This window comes from Anolis carolinensis, chromosome 1 (genome assembly GCF_035594765.1).
Source record: "Anolis carolinensis isolate JA03-04 chromosome 1, rAnoCar3.1.pri, whole genome shotgun sequence".
In the NCBI taxonomy this organism is placed as follows: Eukaryota; Metazoa; Chordata; class Lepidosauria; order Squamata; family Dactyloidae; genus Anolis; species Anolis carolinensis.
Genome location: NC_085841.1, coordinates 50,739,698 through 50,765,255, shown reverse-complemented (window position 1 = coordinate 50,765,255; position 25,558 = coordinate 50,739,698). Strand labels below are relative to the sequence as shown.

General features: G+C 41.6%; 1 long non-coding RNA gene across 1 annotated transcript; it reads right to left on the bottom strand.

Annotated features, from left to right (window-relative positions):
• Positions 1-5,920: 5,920 nt before the first annotated feature.
• LOC103282714 (uncharacterized) lies at positions 5,921-12,766 on the bottom strand. Its single transcript, XR_507913.2, has 3 exons — positions 10,190-12,766; positions 9,733-9,790; positions 5,921-7,162 (listed from the first exon to the last, which is right to left on the bottom strand). It is a non-coding gene; the product is annotated as an uncharacterized LOC103282714 (long non-coding RNA).
• Between the last annotated feature and the right edge of the window lie 12,792 nt (positions 12,767-25,558).

Below are 25,558 nucleotides of genomic sequence, written 5' to 3'. Positions count from 1 at the left end.
TGCAAAAAAAACCCAACAACAATGAAAGAACAATACAAATTGTTCTTATTTAAAAATAAGAACAATTTTAACCAACATAAACCTATCAGGATTTCAATGGCCAATGAGATATTCAAGTTAATTAGGATTCTTGTTGTTGTGTACCTTCAAGTCATTTCAGACTTTGGGTGAGTCTAAGTCTAAAACTGAGGGCGGGGGTCAGGTAAATGACCTTGGAGGGCCACATCCGGCCCACGGGGCTTAGTTTGGGGACCCCTGGACTAAAGGATACACCATTTCATAGTGGCAACCTGTCCTTCATCACTTCAGCAGCTGGTGAAATGCAGCAAGCATCAAATAATATCTATGTTTCCATAGACAGATGCAGAACAATAATATATTCTGGGACCTATGGAGGACCCTGGGGCATCTTGGTGGATGACGTCCTTAGTATTTCTCTAGTTATGGAGAAGCATATTGCTCGATACTTCTCTTATCTCACAAACTCTCCACCAGCTGATGAATGGATGTGGGCTTCCCCAATGAATCAGCCCAGATGTAGGCAAAAGGGGAGCCATAGGACCTTATCCCGTGTGGGGAGGGTGGTAGTGTCATATAATCTTGGCATGACCTTTTGGAGATCATAACCTTTAGGAAAACCAGGAAACTCTATAGCCTTTTAGAAGAGTGACCCTTCTGGAGATTAATTGGCATTTACACTACAGTAGAGTCCCGTTTATCCGACCTCCACTTATCCGACACTCTGGATTATCCGAAGCGGGTGGCTCAGCTGTTTGTCCATCACAGCAGGCCTCTCCCGTCGAAGAGTCCAGCCTGCACCAGCAGTGTCTCACCCCTCCCAACAAGCACGGAGAAGCCCACTATGTGTTGCTGCCTAGAGAAGGTGGGTTTCTCTGCTCACCGGGAGGGGCAAGAGGCTCATTGCACGTTGCTGGCTAGAGAAACCTCTCTGGGCAGCAACGCCGGGGGGCTCGCCGGGGTGCTTGCTGGGGCACTCATTGGGGTGCTCGTTGGGGCGCTTGCTGGGGTGCTCACCAGTGAGGTCCACTGCACGTTGCTGCCTAGAGAAACCTCTCTGGGCAGCAACACACAGCAGGCTTCTACACTTGCTAGGAGCTCACCGGGAGGGGTGAGAGGCCCGCTGCACGTTGCAACGCAGCTGGCTTCTCCCTGCACTGGACACCTGCCCGGGGGGGGGGGGGAGACCTTTCTCATCAGGCACAGCATTTAGCCTGCACCCACTACATCTTGCCCCTCCTGGCAAGCACCTGGCGTATGGAGAGGCCCGATGTGCATTGCATTAGTCTCTGAGGGCACAGAGTATGGCAAGTTTTTTTTACAGTAATTACTACATAACGTTACCATGTATTAAACTGCCTTTACTATTGATTTGTTGTAAAACATGATGTTTGAAAGCTAAATTTGTAAAATCATAACGAAATTTGACTTTTAATAGGCTTTTCCTTTATCCCTCCTTTTTATCCAACATATTCGCTTATCCAACATTCTGCCGGCCTGTTTATGTTGGATAAGCGGACTGGATGAGGAGGAACAAGCTGAGGATCAATACTGACAAGACAGAGGCCCTCCTGGTCAGTCGCCCGTCTGATCGGGGTATTGGGTGGCAACCTGTGCTGGACGGGGTTGCACTCCCCCTGAAATCACAGGTCCGCAGTTTGGGGGTCCTCCTGGATTCAGTGTTGACGCTTGAGGCTCAGGTGTCGGCGGTGGCCGGGAGGGCTTTCGCACAACTCAAACTTGTGCGCCAACTGCGACCATACCTCGTGAAGTCTGACTTGACCACGGTGGTGCATGCCTTAGTTACCTCTAGACTGGACTACTGTAATGCGCTCTACGTGGGGCTTCCCTTGAAGACGGCCCGGAAACTACAATTGGTTCAGCGTTCGGCAGCCAGATTAATAACAGGGGCGAGCTACAGGGAACAATCTACTCCCCTGTTTAAAGAGCTCCACTGGCTGCCGTTCACTTTCCGGTCCCAATTCAAGGTGCAGACCATCATCTATAAAGCCCTAAACGGTTTGGGACCCACCTACCTTAGTGACCATATCTCCTACCATAAACCTGCTCGTTCCCTTCGTTCATCCGGGGAGGCCTTCCTTTCGCCACTGCCTTTGTCCCAGGCCCGTCTTGTGGGAACGAGGGAGAGGGCTTTTTCTGCTGTGGCCCCCCGACTGTGGAATTCATTGCCCACTGAGATCAGGCAAGCCCCCACCTTGTTAGCCTTTAAGAAAGATCTAAAAACATGGCTTTTCCGATGTGCCTTTGAGGAGTAAATGTAATATATCACTCTGGTTATTCCCCTTGGATTTTATCCTTTAGACTGCTTCACCATTTTATATCCCTGTTCCCTTATTCCTATGTCTCTCTCTCCCGAGTTTTTAATTAAGTGTTCATGTGGCCTGCCCTGGTTTTCATTGTTTTCTCTGATTTGTGTTGTAATATATATGATGATTTTGCACTGTTATATTGTGTTATGATTTGCTGTTTTATTTTGTTATATTGTATGATGTCTAGGCATGGCCCCATGTAAGCCGCCCCGAGTCCCCATTGGGGAGATGGTGGCGGGGTATAAATAAAGTTTTATTATTTTATTATTATAAGCGAGACTCTACTGTATTTGGAATAATCATAATCTTTTTGTAAAGTATGATCTTCCTGAGAAGAGTTAAATACTCATTTGAGTGAATCTTATCCTTATTGGTAAATATCCACTGATATTCATGCAAAGAAAATTAGGCTTCTCAGTTGTTAGACTGATATAATTGGTTATCTCTCTGAACTGTTAGGAACAAAGATATGCCAATGCACAAAATATACTGTATAGCAGATCTTCAGAAGTGTTATTTCAATTGCCCCCCGAAAATCTACTCTCCCATAAAATATATTGGTTTTAAAATCATGCTATCAGGAGACCAATAATAAGTAGTCTTTGTTAAAAATAACATAGCTGATTTACTTACAAACTTCATGTATTCAGCATACAGGTACATTTCTTATTGGCTGAGAGTTTAAACACTCCAATACATTAATGAACATTGAATCAATACAGACTGACTATACATTGCAGCGTACTGACACTGACTTTACACTAACACTGACAATTGCATACTGTACTGACTGACTTCTAAAATGTACTGACTTCTAAAATGAAGTCTCAGTCTGAATAGTCTCAGATCTGGTCAAAAGGTCTGCAGTCCCTCCCACATCCTCACACAGCATAGAGTTTAGGGAAAACTGCATACTAAATCATATGCATACAATATAGTAAGCAATCACAATTATATACATAACAAATAACTAATATAGGAGGCTTGTAAAAGGTTGCTATTTCCAACAATATTCTTTGTATTTAGTCCTGTAGTGTTGCGAATTGCTATGTTCTGTAATTCATTACTTATCACATGTTGTCTGAATTTACTGGTTTCTCCATAACTAACAATTTTCACCACTATCCCATGAGTGAGTGGATTCTCCACCCTCTCTTCTTTTAAAAAAAATTGGGTCTTACTTTGACAATAACACAAATTGAGATTTGTGTTATTAAAGGCAATAGTGATCTACTAAAGTAGTGATATTTCTTAGTTTTAATATTTTTAAAAAATACTGAAAGGCTCAAGTGGCTGCATTATGGCAGAGTACCAGAGACTCACTGCTGGTTAGGAGACAGCCCATAGGGCAGCCCATTTCCCCACGTCATAGATTCAATTAAATGCGAGCAATCCTGACAGCTCTGATCCCACATGTACTTTTGAAATGGAATATCCTGGTCCCTGCGTCCAGAAGACAATCTCAGACTGTCTTTTCCCTCCTCCCTTTTTATGACTGTTCCTGACATTTAACTGACCAAACATGGCAGAGGTGACAGGAAGCTCCCCTGTGTTGTAGGAAGAGTTCCATCATAAATCATACCTTCAATGGATTAGATCTGTTTTAAAATGGGGGTGGGGGTTGGATAAGATCCCTTATGTAGCTCTGACTATACAATAAGCCCTCCACATTTTCTGAGGTTAGGGGCAAACAAAAAAGGGGAAACCACACATTAAAAACAAGTTATTTGCCCAAGAGAACACCTATCTAGGAATCTCTAGGTGCTCCAGCATGATTCTAAGGCAAGCATGGGCAAACTTCGGCCCTCCAGGTGTTTTGGTCTTCACACAATTCCTAGCCCATGCCTATTCTAAGGTAACTTCCTGAAGAGGATGTAGACATTCCTGGAAAAAAATATATTAATCAAATATGTGAAAAATCAAATCCAGACTGTAGACTGTTACACCTTTACTCTATATTTGTGGTGATATAGGCTCTTGGCCCGTGTGCCCTACTATACAGAGGACAGCCCCTTTTCTGTATTTTCTGTATTAAGAAATGCAGTAATTTCTGCATTAAGAAATTAATATGAAAAGCCATAACAGCAATACTTTACCCATATCAAAGTCACACAAACAATGAAAAAGATAAAGTAAAATTAATTACAAAGCAGTTTAAAATATCGCCTTCTTCAAGCAACATAAACATTTCTCTTGTGAGGGCCCCCATGTCTTGAGCCAAGAAAGACCGTCCTTGACACCATGGCAATTCCTGCATGGAACCCTAGGAAAAACAGAATGGAAGCTCTATCTGGGCAAAAGTCTGAACTAAAGGTCCTCACGCTAAAAAGATGAAGGGAGGGAAGGACTGAACCTCAGACAATCTCAGGTCCATTATATGTTTTCCAAATCCTGAGTGCCATCCTTCATTTATAACATTGGGATCATTTTCCACATGGAATTACACCATTTTTTCTTTACACAGTTGTATGAATTATATGCACATTTACCCTGGCAATAATAGGTTTATTTCCAATTAATTTCATCCATTAACTAAAGTGTGTTTGTCTCTGTGTTTTTAATCATATGCAATTTTAACTGCTCAGTTTTTAAAGTGTACATAGGATTTCCTGTATTAAAAAAATGCAAAACAAGCCTCATTACAAGCAGATTTCAGAGGTGATGTGTGATTTATTTCACAATATGTCTCAGGATGCTTCATTCAAGGGTCTCAGTAGTGAGAATATTCTTTTCTGTCTTCATTAAAAAGTGAAAGTATCTCTAGAAATACCAAAATTAGCAATGACACCTTTATAAAAGCTTGAAAGGCCTCCAGGTAGAGTGAGTTAAGAGCCAGGAAAGTGCCACTCTGGTGGATTTCAGCTAAAACATTTCAAAATCCCTTCCTTTACCTTTGCATTGAAGGGAAAATATTAATTTTCACTCCGTTAATTTAAATCTATTTAATGTTTAATTGTTGCACTCAAAAAGTTACCTAAGTGCAGGTATACATTCTCACCTATGGTTTCATAATTCTCTTTCCCGGTTGTTCCCATTTTTAGCTTGGGGCAAAAAAGAAACATCTGCATGCATTTGGAAAGCGCCATTTCTCACTCACTGATTCATTGACATGAGAAAAGAAATCTAAGCCTACTATGCTTTGAAGTTTGCTGATTCAAACTAATGGGCTTTGCAGTTGCTTCAACCTATGATTTAGTTAAAGCCTGATAGAAATTACAATCCTTGAAGCCATGCTGAGTTTCTTGAAAAGCTGTGAATCCTTTCTATTGTTTAATTCTGGGAACTCTGCCATGGAGCTTCTGTGGAATGCAGTACAGAGAGATAAGAAACCACATTTGGAAACTTAACTGTAATTCACCGAGTACAGGCACCCTATAGAGCCTATTCAGCAGAACACCAGCAAGGGAGGGCTGAGAAAATGAGGCCCATGCTTCACTGCTTTTTACTCAGCTTATACAGCATTTTAAAGCCAATCCATTGTTGAGAAGATAAGGTTCCTAACAGGAACCCATGACGCACCCACCCAATGGAAGGGTATGTGTGAACTTGGAAAGAAGGACACACACAGAGAATATAAGCAACAAATACATTAGCAAAATTTTTTTTTTAAAAAAACAGCTTATCCCACACCAACAGTATCTCACAGTAAAAATCCAAATCTTACAAACATGTGTGATAACTCTTACTTTGAAGGGCAGAAGACAACCAACAAAAATGTTATTAGTTATTCATATTTTGGAGGGTCAGTTTCACATTTATACTACTGTTCAGTATATCATCATCATCATCATCATCATCATCATTTAATTACTTATTAATCGCCCTCCATCCACGATGCTCTAGGCGATTTACAAGATAAAATTGTAAAGGATAAAAATACATACATACAAATATTAATAAAATTAACATAGATTAAAAGCTCTAGTAAAGAGCCAGGTCTTGAGTGCTAGGGTAAAAGGCCCTAACTCACGCATGGCTCTCATGTAGGGCAGCAAGGCATTCCATAAGGCAGGGGCAGAAATAGAAAAAGCTCTGCGTCTGGTCTTTTCCAAGTGCACTTCTCTAGGACCCGGTACATAAAGTAAGTCTCGTTGGGATGGTCGTTGCGACCTCCGATGATGGGAGAAGGAGAGACGGTCCCTAAGGTACGATGGGCCCTGGCCGTAAAGAGTTTTAAAGGTCAGAACTAGCATCTTATATAGACCACGGTAATCAGTTGGAAGCCAATGCAGATGCTGCAGCACTGGTGTTATGTGGCATTTCATGGGTGTTCTTGTGAGTAGCCTGGCTGCCGCATTCTGCACAATACGGAGCTTTCGGGTCGTGGACATCGAAAGGCCAACATATAGGGCGTTGCAATAGTCCAGCCTAGACGTGACCGTGGCATGGATGACTGTTGCCAGCGCCTCATCAGATAGATAGGATGCCAGTTGCCTCGCTTGTCGTAGGTGGAAAAAGGCCTGTTTGCTGGCAGCAGCGACTTGAGCTTCCATTGTCAGCTGCGAATCTAAAACGACACCCAGGCTCTTAACAGTAGGCGAAGGAGATAGGGCAGCACCATCGAAGGTGGGTAGCAAATGGGTCAGACCAGTCGAGCGGCCATGCTAGAGAATCTCAGTCTTCGCCGGGTTCACCTTCAGTCTACTAGCACGTAGCCAGTTCAACAGAGCCTCCAGGCATAGGGTGAAATTGTCTGGTATTGATGTTGCTCCAGGCTCCAAGCGCAGAAGGAGTTGGGTGTCGTCCGCATATATGCTCCTGTCTCTTTTCTCCTCCAACGCCATGATTTCCTTCCATTTAATTTGAAGCATTATCTGAAAGAAAAAGAGGAATGAAAGCAATCCTGAGACAAAATTGAACAGAAATCCTTTCAACAATCATAAATGGTTTGGGCCCAGGCTATTTGATGACCCGCATCTCCACATAGAAACCACCATGGACATTGTAGTCTGCGGAGGAGGCCCTGCTCTCAGTCCCATCCCCTTCTCAAGTGTGGTTGGTAGGAACGAGAGAGGGGGCCTTTTCTGTGATCACTCCCCATCTTTGGAACTCCCTCCCCAAAGAAATAAAAATTGGCCCCTCTCTCCTCTCCTTCAAGAAACTTCTAAAAACTCATCTCTGCATTTTAGCTTATGGAGAGAAGGAGGACTAAACATTTTAATATGTTTTTATTATGCTTTTATTAACTATTTTATATTGTTTTAATTTATTTTCTTGGTTAATTACTACAAGTTATATTTATGTCGTTGTATTATTGGTCTGATTTGGTTTGTGTGTTTTCATTAATGCCATTGAATGTTTGCAACTTTTTTGTGCGGAAACTGCCTAGGGGAGATTGGGTGGGTTATAAATAAAGTATCATCATCATCACCACCACCACCACCACCACCATCTAATTATGTTTTGAATAAGCAAAGATTCCTATATCCTTCTGACCTTAATACAAACTGATGCTGAAATTAGTAATTAAACACACATGTATAATTTCTTAATGGAATTCATAATATTTTAAACACTAGATTGAAGTGAGTTTAGTTGCCAGATTAATGAACTTTGGAATAATTAATGCCCTACTGAAATCATTATTAACCCCAACTAAAAATTAAGAGTTTCATCTATTAATAATCAAATCCATTCTATTCCTGCAATAAGTACATTTCATTTGAATAATTCCAAGCTGGACATATCTATCCATAACCGTAGAGGAATAATGTAATATATTATTCATTAGTACTGGCTCATATTGCTAAAATATTGAAAGAATATTATTCTTTATTCCAAACAATCCCTGATTTTATGGCTCTTGCTACTTTTTTGCTCAGGCCACTCCTGCCTCTCACAAAAAAACACACCTTTAGAAAAGTTTTTCTAAAGTTTTTCTCCCATATTATCGGCATTATCTATGTAATTGTCATCCAATTCTGGCATCCCATTTTCTCTTCCATATATCTTCGACCATATATCTTCGACATCATATTTGAGTTGCATGACTGGTGGTCACCATTTCCCCATGCACTGTTCATTTTTTCTCTCCATGTGTCTCACTTTCTATCTCTCTCTTCCTGTCATCACACCCACTACTCTTTTGTCTTTTGTTGACCAGTGACCTTGATTTCTGTGCCCCTCTTTCCTGCACGCATGCTGTCCTGCAAGGAATCGCCCCACAGATGTCTTCCTGCTTTTTGTTCTTTTCTGCCAAAACACTCTGCCATTTACCATTCCGCTTAAAATGCTTCCTAAATTACATTAATTACCTTAATTTAGTTTATTTGGAGAAAAGGTATTTTATGCTCTGACTTAAATGCCACCCTCTTGTAATTTAACTGAATTAATATTAACGCATAGGATTCCATTTTCGGGCAAAGCAAGTGGAAATAGCCAAGCCCTGAAGGCAAATGGGAGTCATTCTCCTCTCTCCATCCCTTCTGGCACCAAGTCTAACTTGTTATCCCATAATGAGTACAAGAAAATGGTGATAATTAATGATGGTTTATAGACAAAAAGTTCAATGTTTCCCCAGAGCATCACAAATCTATAACATTGCAGAGCCTCAGAATTATCACTCACATGGCTGAAATGTTAAAATGCAACTTCTCCAAGATCCCTTGGTGCACCTTTTAGCTTATTTGTCTTTACTAAAGGTCAACACGGTATTTTTCATATGTCATAAATGGCTAGACTGCACAGTTCACACTCTCTGAGGTGTCTTGGAAAATTAAACTATGAAAACATTCCAAAAACTTCCCTGGGATCATATAGTCTATTGGAATCCTGATTTGGACACCACACAGAATTTGGTATTTGAATAATAGTCTGCCGTATAGATATTAACCCTCCACCTTGGGAGTTTTCTACTTGAGCTGTAATAATTCATGTAAAATCTGTCTCATGTAATTTCTTTAATATGTTTATTGATTAGAAGTTCCTAAACATTCTCTCTCTTGGTTTGTTGGTGATCTTGGACTAACATACACCTTCAGCCTAATCTGCACATGCTTTACATGGGTTAATTAAACTCATCATGTAAAATCACAATGGAAAATTAGAAGGGCATATATTAGAAAACACAAACATACATATGTCTAAAATATATTATATCAATTTCTACCTCTTGAACTTTTTTAAAAAATATGTTTTTAAAGTTGCTAGAGAACCCTACATGAAAGACCATTTCTTTTACACAAACCGTATTTCCATTTTCTGGAGCACTAGAAAGAAAAAAGTCGAGAATACAGTATATATTTTAATTTTTGTATGCATTCTCATCCTGTTAACAATCATGGTAAAATATTTTCCATTGGAAAATTAGATTTTAACCCATCGCTTGCTAGCAGAGGGCTAATTTATCCCCTTGAAGGTGTAATTGATTTCTCTTGTTCCTTACCTGTCACTTTCCTCTCTTTCCATCCTGTATGGCTCTGGAGTGCTGATGTGCATCTCTCCTGGAAATGAAAGAAAACAACCACAGAGTGGTTTGAAGCCTGGTTCCATGGTTACTATAATGACGAATCTCACTCACACCGATACTTGACTTGTCAGTCTAATCACCCATGTAGCACAACCAGTTTCTCTCAAACTCATCCCAAGCTGCATTATAGTATCAGTATAGATAATATATCCTACATTGTAATGATGGCTCACTAGATTTTGTCTCATATGCAGAGATTTTCCACAGTACATACAAATAAACACAATATTATATTTGTACAGGGAAATATTGTATGGTCCCTTTTGCCTGGGCCTTGTTTCCTGACCTCAAAGAGGAATCTGGGTGACACAACATGTATAGGTCAAAAAGCAGAACAATTATTTCTAAGTAAGAAGGAAAGAGGCGCTCCTACCTGCATCCCAAAGGGAATTTCTGAGGTCTCTGATTAGCATTTGGTAGGCAGAATATGCAAGCTGAGCAATTCCTCTAGCTGGAAACACACAGAAAATGAAAAGTGAAAGAAACGTGTGAGGATGCGCTGGTTTCATTTACAGAGAAAAGTCAAAGCATTTGCAGATCCACAATTCTCTCCACTGAGGAGCAAGAAACAAAGACAAGGGAAATAGACTGAGCATTTTCATAGGTTTGCATCTAAATTCTATTGCTGCAAAAGACATTGCTACTTTAGAGAGATGCAGAGGGTATCTGGGCAAAGATGAGGTAGGCTGGGGAAGGGTGGGCAAAAGTGGTACACTTACAAGGTCATTTTGTTGTGTGCCTTCAAGTTGTTCTAAATTTAAAACTACCATAAGATGGACCTATCATAGGCTTTTCTTGGTAAGAATAGTTCAGAGGAGGCTGGCTGTTGCCTTCCTCTGAGGCTGATAGCATGACTTGTCCAAGGTCTGTGGATTTTCATGGCTGAACAGCAATTCAGTGTAACTGTTAGAGCCTCTCGACCCTTTCACTGCACTATTTTTTGTACTCTCATCCCACTTTAATTGCCTTGACTATGTCCTATAGTATCCTATGGTATGTCATTTGATAAGGTCCTTTCTCACAGAAAATTTGAAATATTCCTTCCTAAAAAACTAGTCCCAGAATGCCATTGATACTGCCATGGCATTAAAAGTGGAATCACAGACCCATGACTGTGTAGTGTGAAAGGACCCTATGAAAGATTAAAGGCCCATATGTCATGGGAAAAGTAATGTGTGGTTTGATTTAAAATAAAACAGGCTGAGAAGTATCTATCTGTGTGTCACTCACTGTCTAGGTTGATCCTGAATCACTTGGAAAGTCTGTAAGTATTCTCTTCTGATGTTTCGCCCACATCTATGGCAGACATCCTCAGAGGTTGTGATGTCTGTTACTTCTCTGGTTGAATTAGTCTGCAGTGCCTTTCATGTTCCTTGATTCGTGTTTGGGTGCTGTGTTTGGTGGTCTCGATGTAGACTTGTCCACAACTGCATGGTATACGGTAGACTCCTGCAGAGGTGAGGGGAATCCATCTTTGCTGAACATAACCTTTGTTGGATTTTCTTAGTGGGTCTGTAGATAGTTTGTAGGTTGGGTTTCTTTATCAGCTTGCCTATGCGGTCAGTGGTTCCCTTGATGTATGGTAAGAGCACTTTTCCTCTGGGTGGATCTTTGTCTTTACTCTCACGGCTTGCTCTTGCTCTTGCAGCTCTTCTGATGTCTGTGGTGGAGTCTCCATTGGCCTATAGAGCCCAGTTTAGGTAGTTCAGTACACCTTGGAGGATATGGGGTTTGCAGATTCTTTTTATATGGTCTTCTAGGGCTTTGATTGTACTTCTTTTTTTCACTTGGGTGATGGTTGGAATTTAATGTAGGTATCTATCCGTATGTGTAAGTTTTCTGTAAACTGTGTGATCTAATTGTTGATTGGGTTTGCGGATGACTAAAACATCTAGAAATTGCAATTTCCTTCATTTTCTTTCTTCATAGTGAATTGGATGTTTGGGTGGATGCTGTTGAGATGGTCCAGGAACTTGTTTAGTTCTTGTCCATGGCACCAAGTTTCCCACCTCTGCAAAAGTCTACTGTATACCATGCAACTCTAGATAAGGACCACCAAACACATCACCCAAACACGAATCAAGGAACATGAAAGACACTGCAGACTAATTCAACCAGAAAAGTTACAGACCCCACAACCTCTGAGGATGCCTGCCATAGATGTTTGCAAAACAACAGGAGAGACTGCTTCTGGAACATGGCCACACAGCCTGGAAAACTCACAGCAACCCAGTGATTCCGGCCAACATAAGTCTGTGATTTGACAACGCAAGTCTGTAAGTTCTTATACGTCTCCCTCTTCATACTGTATATAATTCAATATATATGTGCCCACACATCAAGGAATTAAAATAATAGTGAATAACAAATGGATAAAAATCTCTCCAACTTTTATGACTCTTGTTTGAAAAATACTGAAAACAACAACTACAAAATGACCAAACTAGATGTTTCATTTTACCCTTACATCAGGATTCTCATAATGTCATGTGAAGGGGGTATCAATCTCCCCTCCTCTAAAAATGCAGGTTTGTCATAAATGATAAATGAATTATGTTATGATTTTCTTATTTTCTGTGATCAATGCTACTTTAATTGAAAGATGAATACAATGCTGAGCACTTCAGATAATAACTTGATTATTATAATATATAGTACTTTTTGTGCTATGTCAATATTAATAATAGCTTAAATAATAGTTGTGTAAGCCACCTCTTTACTTAAGACAGTTCGATGTGAATTAAATGTTTGTGCTGTAGGCTGTTTGGTTGAAATATTGAGATTGAAATCATTTCCTCCAAAATTAAAATGCCGTTTAATGGGTCTTGATAATCTTGGGTACAGTTCACCAAAATGTCTTCTTCAAAAAACAAACAAAACCAAAAGTCTATGATTCAAAAGAGACCATGGTGGAGCTGGAAATTTCCTTCAGGAAATGGGACTATTATGGAAGCAGAATACGGTCATTTTTCCAACATAGGGCCCAATTACACTGTAGAATTAATGCAACGTGACGCCACTTTAACTGCCATGGCTCAATGCTATAGAATCGTAGGAATTATAAATTTTAATATCTCTAGCCTTTTATGTCAAAGAGTAGTGGTGCCTCACCAAACTACGAACTCCAGAATTCAGTAACAGTGAGCCATAACTGTTAATATGATGTCAAATTGCATGAATTCTACAATGGCCTAGATGTTCTGTTTTACCATGGATAATTTTTTCATAGGAATACATTTCTGCGTTGTCCATTTCTACTGAGAATCCTTTGAACCTGAAATCAAAGGCTAACTTTCCTACTTTTTAGAAGATGTCAGTGTACACTTTGTTCCAAAAGGAAAGTCAAAGTTGGTCCCAGCTTCTGGTCGTTGGGATACAAATGCTGCATTTTTGGACAGGCAACGTATTTGTGGTTAAGAGATACTGTTTCTAATGTTTGACTCCAAAAGAGACAGATGTGTCAATGTCTGCATAGGAAGGAGTGAAAGTATCACATATACTTAAATTATGCTCCTGAAATAGACGCAATGAAAGCTCCGAGGTTGTCTGTGGTATCCTGCTTCGTATATTGGAATCGGAAAATGAATAGATCTATCTTGGAGGACAGACTATGATGGAAGGCATGAATGAATCAATGGCTGGTCCCCACAGGTGGTCTTTCCTTGTGGTGGTTTGGATTAGCAACGGGAGGAATGACTCACTGGCTGGCGGAGAGAGGAATGTGTGACTGCAGGAAGATGCCGTGGGCATGCCCAACACCACAAGCAATATAGTGTTTGGGTCTGCTTGCTGTTAGTTTAGGTAACCACAGTTAATTACTATGGCACTTCTGACAGTGGGGGTGGGAAGCCCTTAGATGGCAGCTGTAGCTATTTAATTTTAAAAAGACTGCTCAGGGAAAACCGCACATTCAGAAGGCATCTCTTATTCTCATAGCTATCAAATGCCTACATATTTGTCTGAAACCTGGGGGGGGGGGGGGGGGGATTCCTTCGTTTTTGCTGCTCCTCACTTATACTGTTTTGGCTTCCTAAACTAGAATCACGCACTCTGTAGGGTGCAGTTTACTACACAAATGCTGTTTCATGTGTGACTGGGGGGGGGATGCTAGTTTTCCTATATGCATATGTACAATAGAACCCTCCATACTTAAATCATTCCAGTTGAAATTTCTAAAAATCTAAAAGAGCTTCACACAGGTTTCCTGGAATCCATAGTAATTAAATTGGTCCTACAGATGGAGGACAAGAGCCAGTGTGATGGCTTCAATGTTGGACTAAAAATCTGGAAGACCAGGGTCTGAATCTCTACGCAGCCAAGGAAATCCACTGAATAATTTGAGCCAAATCATACTTTCCAAATCTTAGCAGAAGACAATGGAAAACCCTCTTTGAACAAATCTTGCCAAGATAACTCTATAATAGAGTGGTACAGGTTGATTTTTTTTGTCTGAAATGCTTGGGAGCAGAAGTGTTTCGGATTCCAGGTTTGTTTTTTTCTGGAATACCTGTATTTGCATGTACGTACATTATGACTTATATTGAAGATGAGACTGAAGTATAAACACAAAATTAATTTGTTTCATAGGCACTTTATACATGTAGCAGAAAGGTCATTTCATACATTTTTGATAATGTTGTACATGGAACAGCAGATTGTGTACATTGAACCATCAGAAAGCAAAGGTGCCAGTAACTCAGTCCCCACCTCCATTTTGGAGTTTTTCAGATTTTGGAATTCTTTATAAGAGATGTTGAACTTTAGTGCTAGGGTTGCTATAAATTGGGAATGCCTTGAAGGCATTCAGCAACAACAGTAGAAGAGGACATAATTAGAGACATGAGAAGGTAAGAACCAGGTTTTTGATTGTAGTTCTGATTTCACAGAGGTGTGCAAAATGGGGAGAAGAACAGTAGTAGAAGTCAGGCTTTGCAAGCAAAATCTCCCATATTTAATCTCCGACATCCCCAGATAGGGTAAGGAGAGAAGCCTACACTATAATCTGGAGAAGAATTGTGTCAAAAAGCCCTGAGTTAGATTGATTATTTATCTAACTCAGTATAAGCCACCTTCCTATATGCTATACTTTTAGAACCATGTCAACCACAGTAATAGGCAGAACACATTGGATTTTCTCTGATTTTGGAGGGTAAACTGGATTAAGCATGAATAGTATTTGGACAGGAGGCACTAGGGAATACCAGGGATCTCCAGATAGATTTAGGAAAGAATCCTACTGCCAGTCTGAATTGACAGTACTGGTTTAGATGGACCAATTTTCTGACTTAGTATAAAACAGATTCCAAGGTTATATTGTTCACTTAACTATATATTCTACGCTGAATGTAAATCATTAGATCACAATTATAGTATTAAGTGCTCAGGAGAAGGGTGCTGCATATAAAATGGATACACCTGATGTTCCCTTCAGAAACACATATGCCCAGTGAAAAGTGATGTTAAATTGGTGGTGATGCTAGGTTTATAAATGATTTATGTGGCTAATGTCAGGTTTTAAACGCCTATTTTGCATGGCTTAGTTTGTGCAACAAAGTCGGCATTGTTTCTTCATTCTCTTTTGCTCAATCATGATCAAAGCTTTATTTGGCAACACAACAGATTCATAAGATTCTTGAGCACAGCTTCACACTCTCACCACTGAGGGACATGTCTGCTGAAGGTCCATTGGATTACCCTGGGAAAGTTCCCTTATACTGTTGGCTGGCCATATTACTCCTCCAATGCCCCAAATCTATATGGAACTAACTATACACTCCATAATGTGGAAAAGAGACTAAAATCTTGGTGTTCTAAAAAGTGAAATAAGTAACATAGAATGTAAAGTTCACGTTAAAATTAACAAAATTAATATCTTTTTTATATTATAAGCATAATTAACATTTTAAAAGCTTTTAAAGTGTGAATATATTGAAGTGGAAGGTTTTTACTACCATTTCCCATCTTGCTACCAACTACAGGAGACACCAGAAGAAATCTGTTTCTATAGCAAGTGTATGTTTTGATTGAGCATTTTTATTCAAATCAGATATTCATTCTTGTCTGTCAGTCATGAAATGTAACTTGTGGAACATTCTAATGAAAGACAGCATACCTCTGATAAGGCATGGAAAATTATTATTGTTGTTGTTATGTTTATTTATACCTTGCTTTATCTCTCCTGAAGGCAGGGCCGGCCGGAGATATTTTTTAATGGGAAGCGGGGGTGCTGAAAAGCGCCCCCGCCACCCGCGCCCTGGCCCCGCCCAGCGTGCCCTGGCCCCGCCTCCCACGCTGCGTGGGAGGCGGGGCCAGGGCGATTAGTGAGGGGGGGCGGGGCCACAGTTGGCCCCGCCCCCGCCCAGCGTGGCCATTTTGCCCTTAGTAACAAACTAAGGGCAAAAATGGCTTATCTGGCTGTGCGCATGCGCACAGCCAGATAAGCCATTTTTGCCCTTAGTTTGTTACTAAGGGCAAAATGGCCTAGGTGTGCTGTGCGCACGCGCACAGCACACCTAGGCCATTCGGGCCTGACTTCCTGGTCGCGGCCGGCGACCGCCCGGGCGATCGCCGGCCGCGACCAGGAAGTCAGGCCCGAATGGGCTATCTGCGCTGTGCCCGTGCGCACAGCGCAGATAGCCCATTCGGGCCTGACTTCCTGGTCGCGGCCGGCGATCGCCCGGGCGGTCGCCGGCCGCGACCAGGAAGTCAGGCCCGAATGCCCTAGCTGTGCTGTGCGCGTGCGCACAGCACAGCTAGGCCATTTTGCCCTTAGTAACAAACTAAGGGCAAAAATGGCTTCTCTGGCTGTGCGCATGCGCACAGCCAGATAAGCCATTTTTGCCCTTAGTTTGTTACTAAGGGCAAAATGGCCACGCTGGGCGGGGGCGGGGCCAACTGTGGTTTGTTACTAAGGTTTGTTACTAAGGGCAAGTTTGTTACTAAGGTTTGTTACTAAGGGTAAAGTTTGTTACTAAGGGCAAAATGGCCTAGCTGTGCTGTGCGCACGCGCACAGCACAGCTAGGGCATTCGGGCCTGACTTCCTGGTCGCGGCCGGCGACCGCCCGGGCGATCGCCGGCCGCGACCAGGAAGTCAGGCCCGAATGGGCTATCTGCGCTGTGCGCACGGGCACAGCGCAGATAGCCCATTCGGGCCTGACTTCCTGGTCGCGGCCGGCGATCGCCCGGGCGGTCGCCGGCCGCGACCAGGAAGTCAGGCCCGAATGCCCTAGCTGTGCTGTGCGCGTGCGCACAGCACAGCTAGGCCATTTTGCCCTTAGTAACAAACTAAGGGCAAAAATGGCTTCTCTGGCTGTGCGCATGCGCACAGCCAGAGAAGCCATTTTTGCCCTTAGTTTGTTACTAAGGGCAAAATGGCCTAGCTGTGCTGTGCGCACGCGCACAGCACAGCTAGGGCATTCGGGCCTGACTTCCTGGTCGCGGCCGGCGACCGCCCGGGCGATCGCCGGCCGCGACCAGGAAGTCAGGCCCGAATGGCGCCCCTAGCAGCCAGCGCCCGAGGCGGCCGCGTCCGCGGCCGCCTAGTAACAACCGGCCCTGCCTGAAGGACAAAGTGGCTTACATTAAACGTATGGCCACACAATTTAAGATATACAAATATGCAAATACAAAAACAGAATTAAACATAACAGTATAAAAATCACAGTTAAAATCCATTAAAACATATTCAAAACTAAAAATAATAGGCTTACCCTGAGCGCACTGAGAGGTGCTCGCTCCATCCAATTTTTGCTAATATTTCTCTCTTGCTATTGTTTCTTGTGCTACCACGATAGACATTTTTTGAAGATTGTTTGAATGACTGTGCTGGGGATATTGCTTACAAAATAGTTTTTAGAGGGGTTTTTGGCTGGCTCTACAGAGTAGAATGAATGCAGTTTGACATGGATTTGACTAACATGGATCCTGGGATTTGTAATTTGATGAGGCACCAGCAATCTTTGGTGGAGAAAGCTAAAGATGTTGTAAAACTACAGCTCTCAGGATTCCATAGCATTGAGCCATGGCAGTTAAACTGATGTCAAAGTGTATTAATTATACAGTGTAGATCCACCCTTTGGTTAACGTGTAGTTGGATTCCAACCTCTGCAACAACCCAAAAAGCAAACAGTGATGGTCAATCTGATTTGCATTCACTGACCAGATGTCAGGCAATATTTGCTAGTCTATGTAGAACTGCATTTGTGTTAAAATGCCATACCTCACAACCTCTGGCATAGATGTGGGCGAAACGTCAGGAAATAATACTTTTGGAACATGGCCATACAGCCCAGAAAACACACAACAACCCTGTTAAAACGTCATTTCTAAAAGAATTATGTTTAAACTTAGGAATCCAATCTCTTCCACTCCGTTCCTTCTGATATTTCTGTTTTATACTGGCCATGGGGTTGTACGTACATGCAAACATGACACAAAAGTATTCAAGAGTTCAATGCCTGTTCTAGATTAATCTCTCTCTCAATCATTCTGGGACTGTGTATGCGTTAGAGTACTACAGGGGATGTCAGATCTTAACTTTTAATTTAATACATCTTCATTCTTCTGGGTATGGTTTTAGAGAAGATGCAATTGCACAAAAATCCTTGTTTGCTCTGACAGTGTGTCAGCATTTCAAAAGGAAGTAAAATGTAGCTGCCTGAAGCAAATAGTTTCATTGAGTCTGGCAGATCCATCACCGATGATGGATGGAAGCATTAGATGTTGGCCGAGGGCTTGCAATTCTTCTCAGACTTAAAAAACAAACAATATAATCCCTAAAGGCAGCCTATCCTGGCAGCAGAGAAAAGGGAAACTGACAGCCACTCTACGCTGTCACCCTCTTTTCCTCTTTTGGCACCCTACTTTTGACCAGTTTAGAAGGAACCCAATTGACTTGCTGAAACTCTTGATGTGCTTGTTGATACTTTTTTTTAAAAGGTTTCTATATTCAGGTAGTGTACACCCTCAAGAAAATAACAAGACCTTGGTCGTAACCTTCACTGGCAAAAGAAATTAGTTCAGGCTCAAATTAGTTTAGACTTTACGGGCTTAGCTCAGTCTTGTACAACAGTATGTATGCTGGATTGGGTGCCCCCTGTGGTGTAGCAGGTTAAACTGCTGTGATGCTGAACTTGCTGATTGAAAGGTTGGTGGTTCAAATCCGGTGAGTGGGGTGAGCTCCTGCTGTTAGCCCCATCTTCTGCAGTTCAAAAATATGCAAATGTTAGATCAATGGGTACCACTCCAGTGGGAAGGTAATGGTGCTCCATGCAGTCATGCCGGCCACATGACCTTGGAGGTGTCTACGGACAATGCCGGCTCTTTGGCTTAGAAATGGAGATGAACGCCAACCCCCAGTTGGACACAACTAGACTTAATGTCAAGGGGAAACTTTCACCTTTATGTGTGCTGCAAAGACATTTGTTCAGTGTAGGCATTTACATTTTCAACTCTAAAATCTCATGAAAAGAACAGTAGAATATCTCCACTGTCCAGACATTCAGTGCTTTACAGTTTTGCTGGTTTCCATGCTGTCTGGGGATTCTCATTCTTTTAAAAAAGGAACTTTTCCAATCACTGTCTGTTTTTTTCATCTTGGAAAAGTGGGTTGTCACTGTGAGTGGTAAGAAATAAAGTAGCACAATGAGGGGAAAAACATTAAAAATCTACACGCCTGCTATACAGACTCGCCATTTATATGATATTGAATTAATAACATCATGAGTCATGAATACTCATATATTAAGTTGTTACTTACTGGTGTTTCATCGGTGACAGCATGCACAACTCTGTAATGAAAATTCCTTGGTGCCTTTATTCTGTGCACTCATCCTTGAAGTTGTAAAGTGAGATCAAATGAAAACCAACAATGCTTCAACTCTATTTTACCTGGAATTCATGAGCTGTTCCCCATAAAGAGTAGAAAATGTCTCCACTAATATGTTATATTAACTGCCCAGCATGCAAAAATGGGCAGGTTTTTTGAAAAAATTTTTTTACTATGAATTGCTACTTTTTCTTCAGAATGTCAGTTCACTTTGCTAGGGGATGTTAACCCCTGCTTTCCTTTCCTACACAATAACTAACAGTAGGAAAAACACTACAGTGGTCACCAGTAAGATTTCCTACCTAAGGCAAATTGCCATGTAGGTCGAATATAAATTAAACAAAAACAATCAAACAGATATCAATAGTGACAACTGCATTCCAATTTTCTATGGGTGCATCTACATTGTAGAGTTAATGCTGTTTGACACCACTTTAACTGCCATGGATCAATGCTATGAAACCTTGTGATTTGTAGTTTGGCGAGGCACCAGCACTCTTTTGGCAGAGGCTAAAGACCTTGTATAACTGCATCTCCCATGATTCCATAGCACTGAGTCATGGCAGTTAGCGGTATCAAACTGCATTAATTCTGCAGTGTAGGTGTACCCTATATCATCTACCATCCAGGGTGTCCACATTCTATTGCCCTATGGCAGGCCCACAGAACATACATCCCACAGGCTACTTGCAGTCTGCCAAAGTAGTTCAGGTGACCCACAAAAAATGTAGAGGATGCAAAAGCAAGCACAAATGTAAGAAATGCTTTAGGTCTTTGCATAACTTGCGCCCGACATTACCTGGTGCCATCCCACTTAACATGACTTCCACTATACTGCCCATCTTATAACTTTGAGGGTGGGTTGCCACTGCACACTCTCTCCTGTTTGTCATGTGACTTGCAGCAACCATCATCAGTCTGTCTATGGTCTGAGGAGGGTGAGAGTTGCTGTATCTTTTTGCTGTGTTTTTTGTCATGACTGGCATTGAACAAAGACAAAGCAAGTGAAGCCATGTGCCAGTGCAGCCAATGCTATGCAATGAGTGGCAACAACGTAAGGGCTCCCTCCCTCACTGCATCCTCACCTGGCAAGTTACACCAGTATATGGTACTCAATAAAACAGTGGTTCTCAACCTGTGGGTCCCCAGATGTTTTGGGCTTCAACTCCCAGAAATCCTAGCAGCTGGTAAACTGGCTGGGATTTCTGGGAGTTGTAGGCCAAAACACCTGGGGACCTACATGTTGAGAACCACTACTCTAAAGATCAGACACTTAGTTCAGTACAGGCAGTCCGCGAATCACAAACATCTGACTTACAAATGACTAATGGTTAAGAACTGGGATGAGACAACAGGAAATGAGAGAAATCTATCCTTAGGAAGGCAAATTCCCTCCTGAAAGAGTAATCACAGAGAAAAAGTTTCCAATAAAGCTCCAGTTAAGCTTTATCCCCAATCCTTGTTTCTACAACAAGCCACATTTTTCAAAAGTTTTTGGGGTGGCTTTGTAAAATAGGTGAGAAAAAGAAGCAGCAGGTCAAATCAGAACACAGAGTGTTTAATCTGGATTGGACAAATAGATACTTGTTTATTTACAGTAGAGGCAAAATATTGTGTTTGTTTTTTGAGAAGTAATAGCTGTTCCTAAGGAATGCAACTTTTGTTGCCATTTTGAATCAGAACATCCTGACTTAAACCAGTTTGGACAGCAATGAAAAACAAATTAAACCATCCAAAATGTTGAAAAACCTATGGGGAACAATGACTTTTCAAGAAAATACATTCAGAAAATCAGGTGGCTACTAAGGTTAGTTTTCAGACTTCTAAAGCGGCTGAGAAGTCTTTTACTGCAATTAGCAAACACATCATGAAGATGTGTTTGCTAATTGCAGTTTCTGGATTATGTTCTGATTTTTAAAATGTACTTTTAGAAAATAAGTCTCTCATGTATGACCATGCAGTGAAGAGTAGCAGATATATCCAATTAATATTTCTCTTAAAAAATTATATGGTTTATTTGCAAAATAGTTTAATGATTATCTTGGAAAGTAAATCACTAAAAACCTATCTATGGCCAGAAAAAGTTTAACTTTTTAAAAATATTGACCCCTACCTACTGCAAAGTTGTGCTGGTCTATCCTATGGGAAGATTTCAGAACAGCAGGGACACACTGTATCACTTCTTCACCCACCCAGAAATTAAGAATTTAATCTCAGATGATGATTCCAGATATAATGCATATGGTCTTCCACTATTTATAGTTATAGTAACAATGAATGCAGCTCTTCTATTCTCTGTATGTCACAAAAGAAAGCCTTGCAAAGGCAACTGCATGAAGAATGGATGCCATGTTTAAATTCTCCTCTGTCCTGTTCATCTATTTTAAAGTCAGGACAAATATAAATATATATTTTAAATAGACAAGGACTGCTACATTACATTAACAATCCATTAGAGGCACATTGATCTTGCTCAGGTCTTTGGCTCCACATGGGAATAGTGATGCTGCTGTCGGGAAAACGTTCTGTTGCTGTTGGATGTGACATCTATAACATGCAGGATTGTGTGTGAGAGAGAAGGAGCTTGCATACACATGTATCTTAAACTATCCCCTGAAAATCTTAGAGGCATGTCAAGCAAGGACACTTCAGAGCAAAGACTTTGTTTTACTGATACGCATTGATTTGAAATTGCTCTTGATGTCTTTCCTGACCAAAACACATAAACCAAAAATGAAAAAAGGTGATGTAAAGACACACTCAAACCAGAATAAACAACACCAGCGAGAAAGAACATTTGGAACGCACATATGTTTATTATTTAGTAGACTTTGGAAAACTCTCCAGTTCTCTCATTGAGAGCAGACTGATCAAAATGGAAAGATCTGAGGTGCCAAATGAGAGCAAATGGGCTGCATGCACTAGTATGTTGCTTCTTCATCACAAGGCAAAATTCTGTGTAGATATTGTGCTCTGGTTTCATTTTTCCCATCTCCCAAGATCCTCTGTGATTTTGAATGCTAAGCAGGATCCGGACCACTTAGTACTTGGATGAGAGAACAGTTGCTGAAGGCTATATTTCAGAGCAAGGAAAAGGCAAACCACTTCTGAGTATTCCTTGCCTAAGGAAACCTTGTGAAATCTATGGAGCCCATGAGTCGTTAGGTGATGTGAAGGCACATACGCAGATTCCAAGAATCATGAAGAAAGATCACAGTTCTTAGAATATGTGTTCTTAGAATGTTATCACTGAGACAATTGGCAAAAAATCACAGAAGTCAACTAGTATTACATCCCAGCGTGTAAAACTTAGGCTAAGGCTGCATCTACACTCTAGCATGAAAGCTGTTTGACACTACTTCAACTGCCATGGATCAATGCCACGGGATGTTGAGATTTGTAGTTTGATAAGGCACCAACGCTCTTTGTCAGAAAAATAAAAAAATCGTACAACTACAACTCCTATGGTTCTATTGTATTGAGGCATGGCAGTTAAAGTGGCATCAAACTGTGTTAGATCTACAGTGTAGATGCATCCTAAAGCATAAAATATCACTAGCTGATTTTGGATGAGTCACTCTTCCTTAGCCTGACTTACCACATAGGGCCTCCCGCAATTTCCGCAGTAGTGAAGCATAGTATGCCCCAGTGATCATGGTACTCTTTGCTAGAAAATCCACCAATACTACTATGTGCTGGTCCCAAAATACTGTGAGCATGATCTTGCCTGCCAAGAGTTGGGCACGTGCCTTCTTTGGCGGCAGTGAGTCATGATGCTTCCATTGTATTGACTAGACTTTAGTTTCAGGATCATAGTGATGGATCCAGCTTTCATCCTGTGTTATCAGTCTGTTGAAAAAGTCATCTTGGTTTCCATGGCACATCGTCAATAAAGTGTGAGAGCATTCAACTCGTTTCTGCTTCTGGAAAGGTGTGAGCAGCCAGGGAACCCAGTGAGCGGATATCTTATGTATGTGAAGATGGTCTTGGATTATTTTTTCTCCCACAAACCCCATACTAATCTTGACATTTTGGGCTAGATGGTGACTGGTTTACGCAGTGATTTTCCAAAATGGCGACCTCCACTTGCTGGATGGTGTGTTCATCCATAGCAGAGTAGGATCGCCTTGGAATTGGAGCTGTTTGCACAGAAGTCTGACCACATTTGAATGGATGATGCCAGTTCTTGACTACATCAGATGATAGGGAATCATCACCATAAACCTCTTTCATCTTATCAAACGTCTGCTTTGGTGTGCGGCCTTTCAAGTAAAGGAACTTGATGACTCCTCTGTATTGCTCTGGGTCCATTATCAAACCTCACACCATTTCAGCACTTGGAAAATCAAGACCATTATCAGTTGTTGCTGTTTATTTGTTCAGTCGCTTCCAACTCTTCATGGCCTCATGAACCAGCTCATGCTAGAGCTCCCTGTCGGCTGTTGCCACCCCCAGCTCCTTCAAGGTCAAGCCAGTCACTTCAAGGATACCATCCATCCATCTTGCCCTTGATCGGCTCCTCTTCCTTTTTCCTTCTATTTTCCCCAGCATCGTTATCTTCAACACCACAGTTCAAAAGTGTCTATCTTCCTTGGCTCAGCTCTTGCATCCATAGGTTACTATGGGAAATAGCATTGCTTTAACTATGTGGACTTTCGTTGCCAGTGTGATGTCTCTACTCTTCACTATTTTATTAAGGTTGGTCATTGCTCTCCTCCCAAGAAGTAAACTTCTGATTTCCTGGCTGCAGTCTGCGTCTGCAGTAATCTTTGTGTCTAGAAATACAAAGTCTGTTCTCTCTCTCTCTATTTGCCAGTTATCAATCAGTCTGGTTACCATAATCATGGTTTTCTTGATGTTTAACTGCAAGCCAGCTTTTGAACTTTCTTTCACCTTGGTTCTTTCACCTCAGCTCCTCCTTGCTTTCAGCCATCAAAGTGGTATCATCTGCATATCTAAGGTTGTTAATTTTTTTCCAGCAATTTTAACTCCCAGCCTTGGGTTCATCAAGCCTCGCACATCACACAATGTGTTCTGTGTACAAGCTGAATAGGTAGGGTGAGAGTATGCAGCCCTGCCGTACTCCTTTCCCAATCTTGAGCCAGTCTGTTGTTCTGTGGTCTGTTCTTACCTGGTCGTTATACAGATTTCTCAGGAGACAGACAAGGTGATTTGGTATCCTCATACCATCAAGTATTTGCCACAATGTATTATGATACACACATTCAAAGGCTTTAGAACAGAACTATGTCTTTCTCCATTATCCAGTGGATATTGGCAATTTGGTCTCTCGTTCCTCTGCCTTTTCTGAAGCCAGCTTGTACATCTGGCAACTCTTGCTCCCTGTATTGCTGGAGTCTGCCTTGCAGGATCTTGAGCATTACCTTACTAGCATGTGAAATAAGTGCCACTGGACAAAAGTTTGAGAATTCTTTAGCATTTCCCTTTTTATTCAAAAGCTTTAAAATAGTCAATAAAACAGAAATAGATGTTTTCCTGAAACTCCCTGCCTTTTTCCATTATGTAGATAGGTAGAGATCTTTCAACTACTTGTGTGCATGCAATAAAAGTCTGGCCACACTGAACCATCAGAAAGCAAAGCTGTCTTTACCTCAGCCAGCCATGCGGATCATTTTGGTGTATTTGGGATGCTCAAAGACCCCCCAACAACACGCACCACGCCGCCCTTCCCTTTGCCAGGAGGCCCGAGAGGCATTCCTGGGAGAGAGAGCGGGCAGCGATTCTGCGTTTGAAACTGGATGGTGCCTCCAAAGTCCCGGCCCCGTTGTCTCCTTTTCCCAATTAGGAGCGCCTGCCTGACGTCATGCCTGCCTGGGATTGGCTGGGCGGAGCTGGCATTCAAAGCCAGGCACACACCCCTCGAAACTTTTTAAAAAGTCCCCCTCCCTCCAAAT